The sequence below is a fragment of the Carassius gibelio genome, chromosome B2 (assembly GCF_023724105.1).
Source record: "Carassius gibelio isolate Cgi1373 ecotype wild population from Czech Republic chromosome B2, carGib1.2-hapl.c, whole genome shotgun sequence".
Taxonomy (NCBI): Eukaryota; Metazoa; Chordata; class Actinopteri; order Cypriniformes; family Cyprinidae; genus Carassius; species Carassius gibelio.
In genome coordinates this window covers 11388169-11404589 of record NC_068397.1, presented here as the reverse complement: position 1 = coordinate 11404589, position 16421 = coordinate 11388169, and the positions used below count along the sequence as shown (strand labels likewise).

At 36.5% G+C, this 16421-nt stretch overlaps 1 long non-coding RNA gene across 1 annotated transcript in view; it reads right to left on the bottom strand.

Moving 5' to 3' along the window:
* Positions 1-394: 394 nt before the first annotated feature.
* LOC127950627 (uncharacterized) overlaps positions 395-16421 on the bottom strand; it is a 36843-nt gene continuing 20816 nt past the window's right edge. Inside the window, exons 2-3 of the long non-coding RNA XR_008152500.1 lie at positions 10807-10931; positions 395-514 (exon numbers count right to left, since the gene is read on the bottom strand). This is a non-coding gene — a long non-coding RNA (uncharacterized LOC127950627). The remainder of the gene's footprint in view (positions 515-10806; positions 10932-16421) is intronic.

The window sequence follows — 16421 nt, the reverse complement described above, 5'->3', positions numbered from 1 at the left end:
TATTTTATTTTTTTAAAGTGCAGCTTATAAACACTTCAAAAAAATGTACACATAGAAGACAAGTCATTCTGAGGAAATATGCATAGTTTCATGACTATACAACACTATATGGATGATAGAAAATTAAAAAACTATCATACATCTGATGTCACTCTGTCCCTCTGTCACTGTGGGTAATGTGTGTGTGTGTGTGTGTGTGTGTTAAATGAATTAGGTGTGAAACTATCAGGGAGCATTTAGTCTCCAGCACCAACATTTTACAGAACTGACACTTTCCTGGAGTCTCAGAATTACAATGTGCCAGGTTCTGAGAGATCTAAGATTCCAAAAAATGATTGAATTAGAATACCATGAAGTATTGTGAAATACTATATATTAAGACTTTATATATAGGCTTTATGAACAGATTAGAGTGACTCGTGAAGGACCAGCAGCACCTCCTCTTGTCCGATGGTTTGAGGAATATATCTTCCAGAATCCGGGATTAAGATTTAGGAGCTCATTTTTATTCCACCTCCTTTCCTGAAAGTCTGTCTTGCAGAATTGACTAAAAATTAATCTTCACATTAATTCCTAATTATTTTGCAATTATTTTTATCAGTTCTTCTTGACCTGTTTTTTTCTTCTTCTTTTCTGACCTCATGACCCAGTCAGCATTTTTTGTACAATGGTCAAGTCTTAACTTATCCATTTCTGTATTGCATGTGTGTTTGATATTTATCATGGGTATTTCATAATTTTCGACTTTACAGTTTGAGTTAAAACTCTTTTTTTAGCGCATTTCATCTGTAAAAGAAAACATGCCTAATAATTCTGCACACATGAATATAAGGAGTTTTTCTCTTCCAGCTTTCCTGGACTATTGTATAGCACTCATAAATGATTAAATGAAAAATAATGGTAGTTATTAAGATTGATATGGTTTGGAATTGGTCAAATGTGCTTGGAAAAAAAATCACAATAAAACAATGTTTTAATGTTTAATTTTGGAATATGAACTGACATGAATGAATGTTATATAAATATTGTTCATATTAACATAATATTTATAAATGAAATCTTATTTTAAAGTGTTACTAAAGTTAAATATACATTGTTCTGTGAATGTGATTTTAAAGTCTAGATGATTCGGATTAACCCTTTATCTGGCGTATCCTTTAAAACCTCACTGCCAGAGGGATATTGTGAATGCATGTGCCCGCTGGGCACAGTTTACCTGATGCCACCGGGGTGGCGATGGCATTGGTGGCTTGAGCCCGCCATCGCTGCTTGCAGCTATATTTATTATTATTTTTATTTTTTATTAAACCTTCCGGGGGTTTTTGGGGGCCTTAACATGCTCAAAAACTCTTGAAAATTGGCACACACATTGGAATCTGCGGCCATCAGGACGCCACAGAGATTGGGACCCGGCGTGGCACAGGGGCTCTACAGCGCCCCCTGGAACACCGTCAGAAATCTTGAACCATAGCTCGCACACGCTTGCATGTATTTATATGAAACTCAGTACACTTATAGATCTCATTGAGCTGAACAACTTTTGCGCCCTATGTCATAGGCTCCGCCCAACAGGAAGTCAGCTATTCAGGGCTGTTTAAAAAAAGCATGCTCTGGAATTTGATATACTTGTCATAGGTTTTTTACTTGATTGCCACGAAACTCAGTCAACATGATCTCAAGACATTGGGGATGAAAAATTGCCAGGGGATTTTTGATATCTCAAACGGTTTGCTTGTGGCGAGGCGTTGAAATTAGAGCAATAAATGAGAAACAGGAAATGCCTAATAACATCCACATACATTGCCTGAGTTTGATCAAACTTCATGGGTTTGTTCGTTGTATGATACTGATTGTATATATGTGACTATTAAGAGTCAACGTTATAGCGCCACCAACTGGCAGCAGGAAGTGTGTCATTTTCCAAATGCTTTGAATTCAGCATCTTATTTTTACTCGATTTACTTAAAACTTCATCAGAATAATGACAAAACACGGCCGATGTAAATCTGTTGTGGGGATATTGATATCTGATATAGTGTTGCCATGGCAACGTGTCAAACTTGAATGTTCTGTTATGGTGAGTTTGAGGCAGACAACAACCTCAGATTTACATGAAACTCAAAACACATATCAGTATTAGTGATAGCTAGACAATGGCAAAAGCTTTTAAAAGGGCGTGAAGGAGGCACTCTATAGCGCCACCATTTGTCAAAAGTGGGGGGGGGGTTAGTTTTAGCTACAGACACAAAACTTGGTACATAAATTGTTCTTATCAAGACGGACAACTTTCTAATTCACAGTCATCAGCTACGATCAACAGGAAGTCAGCTATTTTGATTTGAATGTGGATTTTTTTTTTACATTTAGCTGTGAATTAATGCATACTGCTCAGAGGAGAGCAACACTATACACACCAAACTTTGTCTACATGATGCCAAAACATTTTAAACAACTTAAATTGCCAATGGATTTTGGATAGCTTGAACGGTTTTGTCTTGGTGATTTTTTTAAATGACAGTAAAAATGGAATTATTAATTGTCCTGCATTTTTAAATTCCAAACACTTCAAAACCTTTTTTCATACAGAAAAAAAGTCATTCTGAGTAAATATGGATAGTTTCACAACTTTACAACACTGTATGGATAACAGAAAATTAAAAAACTGTCAGACATCTCATCTCACTCTGTCCCTCTGTTTGAGTATATGTGCTTCAGACTTCCATTGTCTGAGAGAAATAGCGCCCCTACAGGTTCAATTCCCGGACTTTTACTTTCACTTTTAAATTGGTTAAAATACAAATAAATACTTAGATTTAATTCACACTGACAAGCTAAACCAACATATCTGATTATTACCGGGTCAGGGCTCATTAATAATTGATGTATGGTCAGTGATACGTGAGAAACACGAGAGATGAATCACCGCTCTGAGCATGAGCGTGTGGAATGACGAGCTCAGAAAAAACGAGTTTATTCTTGTTTCATAGCTTTTACAAATAAAATATTGCAGCGATATTACACAATTCACCAATTAAAACACACCAAGAGCTAAATTCAGATGTTTTTGAACTGTTTGTGTAAAAATTAAATATTTGCGGCTGCCTACCTGAAATCACCGCTCCGATCAGCGCATAGTGTTACGAGCTGAAAACAAACGAATTTATTCTTGTATAAGAGCTTTTTTAAATAAAATATTGCCACCAATGCACACAATACACCGATTATAACACAACAAGAGCTAAATGCAGGTGTTTGTGACCCGTTTAAGTGTGCAAGACTATTTGAAAGCGCGACTGGCAGAATAACATTTCTCTTGAGCTGCAGGTTTCTGCCTTTCGTCGTACGAACGAACACATCACGGACAAGATTATTTCAAAATAGCTTGGCGAATATAAACGAAAACAGCCACGTGAACATAAACTGTTGAGAAATAAATCTGAAGTGGATCTACTGGATTTGAATATTAAAGTGACCACATTTACCACTTGCTTCTGTCTTCAATTTTAATCTATATAAAAAAGGAAACTCATTCGACTTGGCTGCTTTTTTAATGTGTGCGTATTTATTTATTTACCTTTTTATACATTTTGTATAATTTCATAGTTTGTGTATTACAATTATAAAAACAAAAATAAATTTAGCCACTCACATATAAATAGCTTAGGCCTTATCCTTTTTCTGACAGTTTTAGGGATTTTTAAAAATCCTAAAAAAAACCTTATTTGTGCTGCAAATAATAATTTCAAACTCATTTGATACTGACCTATGACATCCTGTAACATTATATTTATTTGAATTTACAAAATCTCATGGATGTAACAGTAAATCTGTTCAGCTCACAGATCAATACTAAGCTGTAATGCAAGCAGAACTTTCACAAATGCTTATGAGTCATTTAAGGATTTGATAACTGTAAAATAATGTCTAATTTGTTAACATTAGCAAATGCATTGATAACATTTTATAATAACTGCACTCATTAGTAAATAGTCAGTTCATGCTTTATAAAGCCTTGTCCCAATATTAATAGTCAGTAGTAAGCAGTTTATAAATACAGCTATAAATAGCTTGTCCTTGGTTTATAAGCACATTTATTAAAAAGGAGAGTAAAGGGTCAGTTATCTTCCTATGAAAAATAAAAGATAAAAATAAACAAACAACAACACAGATTGATACAGAAATCAGAAATTTTATTGTGGATTTATGAAAAAATCAGCCTGTAAATGAATTCATACTCCTCCTCATACTACTCCATACTCCTTTTTCAACATGATGCCAATATACTGAAATTGTGAATGGGTTTAGGATAGCTTAAATGGTGTTGCCATAGAGATTTATTAAAGTAACATAAAAAATACAATAGTTATTTTACTATATCTTTAAAATGTTTCATTCTAACTCTTCATATTTTTTTATATAAGTAGAAGTCATCATTTGAAGGAAGCACAGTAAGTTTCATAGCTTTATCATTTTCAAGAGCCAGCATAAAATTAAAACTATCATAACTTATAAATCAAGCTTGCAATTCTTAGTACCAATAATGGCCACCAGAGGGAGCTATAGGATTACTTTTAAATAATTATTGTAGAAACGAGTATAATTTAAATCATTTATAGAAATCTTTCAAAAAAATAATATGAATTGTATGTATTTTACTGATAAAGTGACCCTCACTTAATTAGAATAACAAGCTGAAGTATTGTGAACTGTATATTAAGAATAATTCTTTATAGGCTTTATGGACAGATACGTTTTGAGTGACTCTTGAAGGTTCAGCACCACATCCTCTATTCAATCAATCAATCACCTTTATTTATTTAGTGCTTTAAACAAAATACATTGCGCCAAAGCACTGAACAACATTCATTTGGAAAACAGTGTCTCAATAATGCAAAATGATAGTTAAAGGCAGTTCATCATTGAATTCAGTTATGTCATCTCTGTTCAGTTGAAATAGTGTCATTTTTAATTTGCAATCAAGTCAATGACATCGCTGTAGATGAAGTGACCCCAACTAAGCAAGCCAGAGGCGACAGCGGCAAGGAACCGAAACTCCATCGGTGACAGAATGGAGAAAAAAACCTTGGGAGAAACCAGGCTCAGTTGGGGGGCCAGTTCTCCTCTGACCAGACGGAACCAGTAGTTCAATTCCAGGCTGCAGCAAAGTCAAATTGTGCAGAAGAATCATCTGTTTCCTGTGGTCTTGTCCTGGTGCTCCTCTGAGACAAGGTCTTTACAGGGGATCTGTATCTGGGGCTCTAGTTGTCCTGGTCTCCGCTGTCTTTCAGGGCAGTAGAGGTCCTTTCTAGGTGCTGATCCATCATCTGGTCTGGATACGTACTGGATCCGGGTGACTGCAGTGACCCTCTGATCTGGACACAGACTAGATCTGGTGGCCACGGTGACCTCGGAACAAGAGAGAAACAGACAAATATTAGCGTAGATGCCATTCTTCTAATGATGTAGAAAGTACGGTGTTATGTGAAGTGTTCCGGTTCCAGTTTACCTAATTAATGCAGCCTAAAAATCCTTTAACGGATTTGGATATTAAAAGCATATTAGTATGTTATGTGTATGCCAGGTTAAAGAGATGGGTCTTTAATCTAGATTTAAACTGCAAGAGTGTGTCTGCCTCCCGAACAATGTTAGGTAGGTTATTCCAGAGTTTAGGCGCCAAATAGGAAAAGGATCTGCCGCCCGCAGTTGATTTTGATATTCTAGGTATTATCAAATTGCCTGAGTTTTGATAACGTAGCGGACGTAGAGGAGTATAATGTAAAAGGAGCTCATTCAAATACTGAGGTGCTAAACCATTCAGGACTTTATAAGTAATAAGCAATATTTTAAAATCTATACGATGTTTGATAGGGAGCCAGTGCAGTGTGGACAGGACCGGGCTAATATGGTCATATTTCCTGGTTCTAGTAAGAACTCTTGCTGCTGCATTTTGGACTAGCTGTAGTTTGTTTACCAAGCGTGCAGAACAACCACCCAATAAAGCATTACAATAGTCTAACCTTGAAGTCATAAATGCATGGATTAACATTTCTGCATTTGACATTGAGAGCATAGGCCGTAATTTAGATATATTTTTGAGATGGAAAAATGCAGTTTTACAAATGCTAGAAACGTGGCTTTCTAAGGAAAGATTGCGATCAAGTAGCACACCTAGGTTCCTAACTGATGACGAAGAATTGACAGAGCAATTCTATTACCACTGTTTAAAGAATTAATCTTACACAACAGGTGTGAATGAATTTTGGATAGCTTGAATGGTTTTGTCGTGGTGATTTTTTGAAATAATAGTAAAAAAGGAACCAGTAAATGTCTTTTTATTTTTTTAAAGTGCAGCTTCTAAACACTTCAAAAAAAATGTACACATAGAAGACAAGTCATTCTGAGGAAATATGCATAGTTTCATGACTATACAACACTATATGGATGATAGAAAATTAAAAAACTATCATACATCTGATGTCACTCAGTCCCACTGTCACTGTGGGTAATGTGTGTGTGTGTGTGTGTGTGTGTGTGTTGTCAGTTCTTCTTGACCTGCTTTTTTCTTCTTCTTTTCTGACCTCATGACCCAGTCAGCATTTTTTGTACAATGGTCAAGTCTTAACTTATCAATTTCTGTATTGCATTTGTGTTTGATATTTCTCATGGGTATTTCATAATTTTCGACCTTACAGTTTGAGTTAAAACTCTATTTTAGCGCATTTCATCTGTAAAAGAAAACATGCCTAATAATTCTGCACACATGAATATAAGGGCCCTATTTAAACGATCTGAAACGCAAGTGTCAAAGCGCGAAGCGCAAGTAACTTTGTGGGCGGGTCTCGGCGCTGTTGCTATTTTCCCGGCGGGATAAATGGCTCTTGCGCCCGGCGCAAATCTAAAATGGGTTGGTCTGAAGTAGCTTCATTATTCATAGGTGTGGTTTGGGCGTAACGTGAAATAAACCAATCAGAGCGTCATCCAACATTCCCTTTAAAAGCAGGTGCGCAAGTTCCATTATGGATTGCTATTATGGCGTATTTACCAGGCGCACGCCAGGAGCGGTTCACAGCCGAGGAGACTGATGTTCTTGTAAGAGCAGTGAAAGACAGAGAAGTTGTGTTGTATGAGGATGGGAGAAACCCACCCAAAATAGCGTCATGATTTCCGTCATCTCATGTGTTAATATTTTTTTAGTGTAACAATTTATGATTTGCAAAAATAACTGTTGCATCTGTGTAGATTACATGAGCAAAGTGTATGCGCGTTGTGCACGCTATACATTATGGTCAAGCATGCGCCCTTAAAACAGCATAATGAACAACGCGTTTGACTTTAGACTAGGTTTTTTCTGGTCAGTGGCGCAATTGTTTAATGGAACAGCAAAATAGCACCAGGGATTGTTTGCGCCGGAACAAGCCTCCTTTTTTGCGCTGAACCGCCCAGGGAGCGCAAGTTCATTCACTAGTTTAGCGACGTTCTTCTGTGGAGGGAAAAGCGCGCTTTGCGCAGGTGCAAAATAGGAATGACACATGCGTCGGTGTACAAAGTCAATTGCGCTGGGTGCAAGATAGGGCCCAAGGAGTTTTTCTCTTCCAGCTTTCCTGGACTATTGTATAGCACTCATAAATGATTAAATAAAAAATAATGGTAGTTATTAAGATTGATATGGTTTGGAATTGGTAAAATGTACTTGGAAATAAATCACAATAAAACAATGTTTTCATGTTTAAGTTTGGAATATTAACTGACATGAATGAATGCTATATAAATATTGTTCATGTTAACATAATGTTTATAAATAAAATCTTATTGTACAGTGTTACTAAAGTTATATATATATATATATATATATATATATATATATATATATATATATATATATATATATATATATATACATATATTTACATATACATATACATATACATATATATATATATATATATATATATATATATATATATATATTGTTCTGTGAATGTGATTTTAAAGTCTAGATGATTCGGATTAACCCTTTAACTGCCGTATCCTTTAAAACCTCACTGCCAGAGGGATATTGTGAATGCATGTGCCCGCTGGGCACAGTTTACCTGATGCCACGGGGGGGTTATGGCATTGGTGGCTTGAGCCCGCCATCGCTGCTTGCAGCTATATTTAGGGCTCAAGCCTGGAGGGCGAGAGCCCTATTGTTTTCCTTAGGATTATTTGTTATTATTATTATTATTATTTATTCTTCTAATTTTTTTCCAAGGTTTCGGGGGCTTTTGGGGTCCTTAACATGCTTAAAAAGTCTTGAAAATTGGCACACACATTGGAACCTGCGGCCATTAGGGCCGGGCAGAGACTGATACATGGGCGTGGCACAGGGGCTCTACAGCGCCCCCTGGAATACTGAGGGCCATATATCATACATACTTGCACGTAGACACACGAAACTCGGTACACATGTAGATCTCATTAAACCAAACAACTTTCGTACTGCATGTCATAGGTTCCGCCCAACAGGAAGTTGGCTATTTTGGGTTTAGTAGTCATATTTTTCGTCAAAGTTGTGGGGGCTTTTGGGGTCCTTAACATACTCAAAAACTCTTGAAAATTTGCACACACTTTGCAATCTGTGGCCTTTAGGAGCCTGCAGAAGCTGGGACCCGGGCGTGGCAAAGGGGCTCTACGGCGCCCCCTGGATCACAGTCAGAAATGTTGATGTATAGCTCACACATACTTGCCAATATTCATATGAAACTCAGTACACATATAGATCTCATTGTGCCGAACAACTTTCGTATTGAATATCATAGGCTCCGCCCAACAGGAAGTCAGCTATTTAGAGTAATGTAAAAAGCGTATGCTCTGGAATTTGAAATACTTGTCATAGGTTTTTTACTCGATTGCCGCCAAACTCAGTCAACATGATCTCAAGACATTGGGGATGAAAAATTGCCAGGGGATTTTTGATATCTCAAACGGTTTGCTCGTGGCGAGGTTTTGAAATTATGGCGAGAAATGAGAAACAGGAAGTGTCTAATACCATCCACATACATTTCCTAATTTTAATCAAACTTCATCAGATTATTCATTGTATGATGTCGATCGCATATATGTGACTATTAGGAGTCAAAGTTATAGCGCCACCAACTGGCAGCAGGAAGTGTGTCATTTTCAAAATGCTTTGAATTCAGCATCTTATTTTTACTCAATTTGCTTCAAACTTCATCAGAATAATGTTAAAACACAGCCGATATAAATCTGCAAGGGGGATATTGATATCTAAAAATATTGTTGCCGTGGCAACATGTCAAACTGGAATACTTCTCAGGTGATTTTGAGTCATATAACATACTTAGAATTTCATCAAACTCAGAACACATATCAGTATTAGTGACAGCTAGACACTGGCACAATTTCATAAGAGGGCGTGGAAGAGGCACTCTATAGCGCCACCTTTTGTCAAAAGTGGGGGGGTTAGTTTTAGTTACAGACACCAAACTCAGTACAAAAATTGGTCTTATGAAGACGGACAACTTTCTAATTCACAGTCATCAGCTACGATCAACAGGAAGTCGGCTATTTTGATTTGAATGTGGATTGTTTTTTACATTTAGCTGTGAATTAATGCATAGTGCTCAGAGGAGAGTAACACTATACACACCAAACTTTGTCTACATGTTGAAAAAACATTGAGGAACTTAAATTGTGAATGGGTTTTGGATAGCTTGGATGGTTTTGTCCTGGTGATTTATTAAAGTAACATAAAAAATACAATAGTTATTTTACTATATCTTTAAAATTTTTAATTCCAACTCTTCATAATTTTTATATACCTAGAAATCATCATTTGAAGGAAGCACAGTAAGTTTCATAGCTTTATCATTTTCAAGAGCCAGCATAAAATTAAAACTATCATAACATATAAATCAAGCTTGCAATTCTTAGTACCAATAATGGCCACCAGATGGAGCTATAGGATTACTTTTAAATAATTATTGTAGAAACAAGTATGATTTAAATCATTCATAGAAATCTTTCAAAGAAAAATAATATGAATTTTATGTATTTTACTGATAAAATGACCCTCACTTAATTAGAATAACAAGCTGAAGTATTGTGAACTGTATATTAAGAATAATTCTTTATTGGCTTTATGGACAGATACGTTTTGAGTGACTCTTGAAGGTTCAGCACCACATCCTCTTTTACCACTGTTTAAAGAATGTATCTTACAGTACAGAATTTTGAATGGCTTGAATGGTTTTGTCGTGGTGATTTTTTGAAATAACAGTAAAAAAGTAACCAGTAAATGTCTTTTATTTTTTTAAGTGCAGCTTCTAAACGCTTCAAAAAAATGTACACATAGAAGACAAGTCATTCTGAGGAAATATGCATAGTTTCATGACTATACAACACTATATGGATGATAGAAAATTAAAAAACTATCATACATCTGATGTCACTCTGTCCCTCTGTCACTGTGGGTAATGTGTGTGTGTGTGTGTGTGTGTGTGTGTTAAGTGAAACTATCAGGGAGTATTTAGTCTCCAGTGCCAACATTTTACAGAACTGCCACTTTCCTGGAGTCTCAGAATTACAATGTGTCAGGTTCCGAGAGATCTAAGATTCCAAAAAATGATTTGATTAGAATACCATGAAGTATTGTGAAATACTATATATTAAGACTTTATATATATGCTTTATGAACAGATTAGAGTGACTCGTGAAGGACCAGCACCACCTACTCTTGTCCGATGGTTTGAGGAATATATCTTCCAGAATCCGGGATTAAGATTTAGGAGCTCATTTTTATTCCACCTCCTTTCCTGAAAGTCTGTCTTGCAGAATTGACTAAAAATTAATCTTCACATTAATTCCTAATTATTTTGCAATTCTTTTTGTCAGTTCTTCTTGACCTGTTTTTTTTCTTCTTCTTTTCTGACCTCATGACCCAGTCAGCATTTTTGTACAATGGTCAAGTCTTAACTTATCCATTTCTGTATTGCATTTGTGTTTGAGTTAAAACAGTTTGAGTTAAAACTCTTTTTTAGCGCATTTAATTTGTAAAAGAAAACATGCCTAATAATTATGCACATGAATATAAGGAGTTTTTCTCTTCCAGCTTTCCTGGACTATTGTATAGCACTCATAAATGATTAAATAAAAAATAATGGTAGTTATTAAGATTGATATGGTTTGGAATTGGTAAAATGTGCTTGGAAAAAAATCACAATAAAACAATGTTTTAATGTTTAAGTTTGGAATATTAACTGACATGAATGAATGCTATATAAATATTGTTCATGTTAACATAATGTTTATAAATGAAATCTTATTGTAAAGTGTTACTAAATATATATATATATATATATATATATATATATATATATTGATCTGTGAATGTGATTTTAAAGTCTAGATGATTCGGATTAACCCTTTAACCGCCATATCCTTTAAAACCTCACTGCCAGAGGGATATAGTGAATGCATGTGTTAACCTGATGCCACCGGGGTGGCGATGGCATTGGTGGCTTGAGCCCGCCATCGCTGCTTGCAGCTATATTTAGGGCCCGAGCCAATGGGCGCAGGGCCCTATTGTTCCCCTAAGGATTATTCTTCTTATTATTATTTTTATTTTTTATGAACCTTCCGGGGGTTTTTGGGGGCCTTAACATACTCAAAAACTCTTGAAAATTGGCACACACATTTGAACCTGCGGCCATCAGGACGCCACAGAGGCTGGGACCCGGGCGTGGCACAGGGGCTCTACAGCGCCCCCTGGAACACAGTCAGACACCTTGAACCATAGCTCACACACACTTGCATGTATTTATATGAAACTCAGTACACTTATAGATCTCATTGAGCTGAACAACTTTTGCGCTCTATGTCATAGGCTCCGCCCAACAGGAAGTCAGCTATTCAGGGCTGTTTAAAAAAAGCATGCTCTGGAATTTGAAATACTCCTCTGAGGACTTTCAACCGTTTGCTTCGAAACTCGGTGAACATGATCTCAAGACATTGGGGATGAAAAATTGCGAGGGGATTTTTGATATCTCGAAGGGTTTGCCCGTGGCGTGGCGTTGAATTTAGGGCAAAAAATTAGAAACAGGAAATGCCTAATAACATCCACATACATTACCTGAGTTTGATCAAACTTCATCGGTTTGTTCGAAGTATGATTCCGATCGTATATATGTGACTATTAAGAGTCAACGTTATAGCGCCACCAACTGGCAGCAGGAAATTGAGTCATTTTCAAAATGCTTTGAATTCAGCATCTTATTTTTACTCGATTTGCTTCAAACTTCATCAGAATAATGACAAAACATGGCCGATGTGAACCTGTTGTGGGAATATTGATATCTTATATATTGTTGCCATGGCAACGTGTCAAACGTGAATATTCTGTTATGGTGATTTTGAGGCAGATAACAACCTCAGATTTACCTGAAACTCAAAACACATATCAGTATTATTGATAGCTAGACAATGGAAAAAGCTTTTACAAGGGCGTGGAAGAGGCACTCTATAGCGCCACCTTTTGTCAAAAGTGGGGAGGTTAGTTTTAGCTACAGACACCAAACTCGGTACGTATATTGTTCTTATCAAGACGGACAACTTTCTAATTCACAGTTATCAGCTACGACCAACAGGAAGTCGGCTATTTTGATTTGACTATGGATTTTTGAAAAAAAATTGAGCTGTGATTTAATCCATACTCCTCAGAGGAAAAGTTCACTATACTCACCAAACTTTATCTACATGTTGCAAAAACATTGAGGAACTTAAATTGCAAACGGATTTTGGTCAGCTTGAACGGTTTTGTCGTGGTGATTTTTTGAAATGACAGTCAAAAAAGGAATCATTAACTGTCTTGTATTTTTAAATTGCAGCTTCCAAACACTTAAAAGCATTTTCTCATACAGAGATCAAATCATTCTGAGGAAATATGCATAGTTTCATGACTTTACGACACTGTATGATTAAAAGAAAATTAAAAAACTGTCAGACATCTCATCTCACTCTGTCCCTCTGTTTGAGGAATGTATGTGTGCTGACTGAGTGTGTGTGTGTGTGTGAGTGTGAGTGGGGGATTGACATGAGCTGAGTGGCAGACAGACAGGGAGAGAGAGAGGGACTTAAACATCTCTTTAATCACCAGAAAAAAATAATATTATTTTAAATTGTTTTTTTGTTGTTGTTGTTGTTGCTAATTGTGCTGTTTTCATTACAGCTTAAGAAATCTCTTAGGCCTTATCCTTTTCTGACAGTTTCAGTGATTAAAAAAAAAATTTCTAAAAATACTTATTTGTGCTGCAAATAATAATTTTGGTCCCACTTTATATTAGGTGGCCTTAACTACTATGTACTTACATAAAAAAATAAGTACAATGTACTTATTGTGTTCATATTGTATTTTAAAACACTTTTGCTGCTATTGAGGTGGGATAGGGGTAAGGTTAGGGAGAGGGTTGGAGGTATGGGTAAGTTTAAGGGTGGGTTAAGGTGTAAAGTATGGGTCAACAGTGTATTTATAAATGCAATTACAGAAATTAAATACAGATGTAATTACATGTAGTTTTTTTTTTTTTTATATATATATAAGTACAATGTAAAAACATGTATGTACACAATAAGTACATTGTACTAAATTATTAATTAAAATGTAAGTACATAGTAGTTAAGGCCACTTAATATATAGTGGGTCCATAATTTCAAACTCATTTGATACTGACCTCTGACACCCTGTGATTGACATTAATCTGAATTTATATAATCTCATGGATGTAACAGTAAAACTGTTCAGCTCACAGATGACGACCAAGCTGTGATGCAAGCAGAACTATTTCACAAATGCTTATAGGTCAATAAATTTATAACAAAACACTTTTAATTACTTAAGGATTTGGTAACAAATTAAAATAATGTCTCATTTTTTAACATTAGTAAATGCATTGGTAGATACCTACAAAATACCTACCACAAAGTCTCTTGGTAGGAAATCCGAATCCCAACAGGAAGTCGGTTATTTAGAATTTTCTCTGCAAAATTGGTGTTGTTTTTGCCATTTTCTGGGGATGTACTTTAACAAACTCCTCCTGGAGATTTATTCAGATCACCACCAAACTTGGTCAGTTAAATCTAAAGGCCTTTGCGATGTTAAATTGCGAAGATCTTGAGGTTTCGTTAAAGGGCGTGTCCATGGCGACCTGACAGATTTCGATGTTTCGCCATGAAAAAGGAAGTTGCTGTAACTCAGACATACAATGTCCAATCTGCCCCAAACTTCACATGTTAGATAAGACTTCTGCCCTTAACAGAGCTACATGCCCAAATTCAGTTATAGTCATAGAGCCACCTGCTGGCAACAGGAAGTGACATGTTTTACGCTGCGACAAACTACTCCTAGAAATCTTTTGACATTAATGTATTTTTTGTGGTCAGTCTAATCTTAAGGCCTGAGCAATGTTAAATTGTGGAGATCTTGAGTTTTTGTTAAAGGGCGTGTCCATGGCGCCATGACAAAATTTGACGTCTCGCCACAGCAAGAGAAGTTGTTGTAACTGAGGCATAAAATGTTCAATCTTCCCCAAACTTCACATGTTCGATAAGAGTCCTGCCCTGAACACATCTGAAGGCCAATATTCCATTATAATGATAGGGCCACCTGCTGGCAACAGGAAGATTGGCACATATATGGAATAAACATTGATATATTCTACTTATATTTATGAGTTTAAACGCATATTTCTCACCGTTCACCTATTAACTAAAGCCACTCGCTGCCGGTGAGCCCGGGTGCGAGGGCCCGTTCATCGCTGCTTGCAGCTTTAATTAGGGCTCAAGCCTGGAGGGCGAGAGCCCTATTGTTTTCCTTAGGATTATTAGGGCTCAAGCCCAAAGGGCGAGAGGCCTATTGTTTTCCTTAGGATTATTTTTTATTATTATTATTATTATTTTTTTCCAACGTCTCGGGGGCTTTTGGGGCCCTTAACGTGCTTAAAAAGTCTTGAAAATTGGCACACAGATTGGAACCTGCGGCCATTAGGGCCGGGCAGAGACTGATACACGGGCGTGGCACAGGGGCTCTACAGCGCCCCCTGGAATATGGAGGGCCATATATCATACATTCTTGCTCGTAGACGTATGAAACTCGGTACACATATAAATCTCATCAATCCAAACAACTTTTGTATTGCATATCATAGGCTCCGCCCAACAGGAAGTTGGCTATTTAGGGTTTAGTATTCAAATTTTTCGTCAAAGTTGTGGGGGCTTTTGGGGTCCTTAACATACTCAAAAACTCTTGAAAATTCGCGCACACTTTGGAATCTGTGGCCTTTAGGAGCCTGCAGAGGCTGGGACCCGGGCGTGGCACAGGGGCTCTACGGCGCCCCCTGGAACACAGTCAGAAATGTTGATGTATAGCTCACACATACTTGCACATATTCATATGAAACTCAGTACACATATAGATCTCATCGTGCCGAACAACTTTTGTATTGCATGTCATAGGCTCCACCCAAAAGGAAGTCAGCTATTTAGAGTTATGTAAAAAGCGCATGCTCTGGAATTTGAAATACTTGTCATAGGTTTTTTTCTCAAGACACTGGGGATGAAAAATTGCCAGGGGATTTTTGATATCTCGAACGGTTTGCTCGTGGCGAGGCGTTGAAATTATGGCAAGAAATTAGAAACAGGAAGTGTCTAATACCATCCACATACATTTCCTGATTTTAATCAAACTTCATCAGATTATTCGTTGTATAATGTCGATCGCATATATGTGACTATTAGGAGTCAAAGTTATAGCGCCACCAACTGGCAGAAGGAAGTGTGTCATTTTCAAAATGATTTGAATTCAGCATCTTATTATTACTCGATTTGCTTCAAACTTCATCAGAATAATGTTAAAACACAGCCGATATAAATCTGCAAGGGGGATATTAATATCTAAAAAATTGTTGCCGTGGCAACATGTCAAACTGGAATACTTCTCAGGTGATTTTGAGGCAAATAACATACTTAGAATTTCACAAAACTCTGAACACACATCAGTATTTCTGATAGGAACTTAAATTGTGAATGGATTTTGGATAGCTTGAATGGTTTTGCCGTGGTGATTTTTTTAAATGACCTTACAAAGGGAATCATTATTGTATTTTTAAATTGCAGCTTCCAAACACGTCAAATAATTTTTTCATACAGATGAAAAAGTCATTCTGAGGAAATATGCATAGTTTCACGACTTTACAACACTGTATGGATAACAGAAAATTAAAAAACTGTCAGACATCTCATCTCACTCTGTCCCTCTGTTTGAGTATATGTGCTTCAGACTTCCATTGTCTGAGAGAAATAGCGCCCCTACAGGTTAAATTCCCGAACTTTTACTTTCACTTTTAAATCGGTTAAAAATACAAACAAAT